Here is a 1,458-nt window from a genome sequence, read left to right on the forward strand (position 1 = left end):
GGATCAATAAGTAATTCCTAACTTACTGTCAGATACTCCTGATTTTTCACTTTATAAAAAGACATGAACATCAGCTACATTGTTGGAGTCATTTCTTTTTCCAAAGCCATCTGAACAGGTCCCCTTTCTCAGGTATTAATTGACCACAAGAGAGAACCCCATCCCAGTTGAGACCTGGCTCTATTCCTGGCTTCCTCAGAATAGTTTTTGGTCACATAGAGCAGAGTCCCCCTGGAATACACTGCTCTGCCCTTGGTTTTTAAACAAGCCCTCTCATAATTCATTGCTAAGGTATCTCACCTGCAGATCTGTGGACCTGAAGCTTTTCTGGGGGCTCAGCACAATGATGCATGGCTTGAAGAAAGCTTAGTCAAATATTTACACGGAGGAATGTGGCATTTCCTACCCTGGTGCTCTGATTACCATCAGAGTCTTATCTTTCCCCATAAAAGGAAGAGTGGACATGTATTAAGTTGTCAACACAAGAAAAATATAAGGTCTAAAATAGAGGGTCTGGGAGACTTCCTGATGTTCTATGTAATATCATCTGAGAGGAAGAGGGAGATTCTGCTGGAGGAGGGGCTGCTTTCTGAGGTTGGGGAGCCTACGAGGTCAGGTATACTTTAGTGCGTAGTGTATCTGTCTTCTCGTTAAACCTGGGGTTGTTGGAGTGGTCATACCACCCTATGTGCATTGTCCTCAGAAAGGGAAGACCCCCACTTCAAGCATCTCAGTGATACAAGCACACACCAGAGGAACCTCCTCTGAAATGAAGCCCCGTGTTACACGGGGAGAGAATGGGCTAACAGGTCAGGCAGAACTGGATTGAAATTCTGCCTCTGACACAATAAACTTTCCTCGGTGAGCAGGTCATGAAACGTCTCTGAGCCTCAGTCTTCTTGTCTGTAAGCTAGAGACAGCATGACTCCCACGCATGTTTCATGTACAGATTAAATGAGGTGATACGTGCAAAGTTCCAAAGTGTGATAAAAGTGACCACGACAAGTTGATAAATGCCATTAAATGCAGAGAAACTGGGTGTTTTTGAAACCTGGGTGTTCTGTAACGTGACCAAATGCTTGACTTTTAGTATGTGTATTGAAAATAGGACCCTGAGGAACTGAAAGACTCCTTGCTGGAAAGTATCGACCCAGACCAAGGTCGTCATGCACGGAGCTTCGCTATGAAGGAACTCATCCCAGCCCAAGCTTCAGACCTCATCGTGTTTCCCCTGTGGGGTTTCAACGTCATCCCAAGGAACTCAGAATAATTCATTCCTCCACACATTCATTCCGCCACCAGTTACTGAGGACTCTCTGTGCTCTGGGAGCTGTTGCAGGCACTGAAGATTCCGGGTTGAAGGGAACCTGGTCCCTGCCTTTCAGTTGATTCAGGTGGTCTGGTCTAGCGCAAGAGGTAGACCTCTAAACTGACCATGTCACAAACTGACAATTACAA

This window comes from Panthera leo, chromosome F2, assembly GCF_018350215.1.
Source record: "Panthera leo isolate Ple1 chromosome F2, P.leo_Ple1_pat1.1, whole genome shotgun sequence".
In the NCBI taxonomy this organism is placed as follows: Eukaryota; Metazoa; Chordata; class Mammalia; order Carnivora; family Felidae; genus Panthera; species Panthera leo.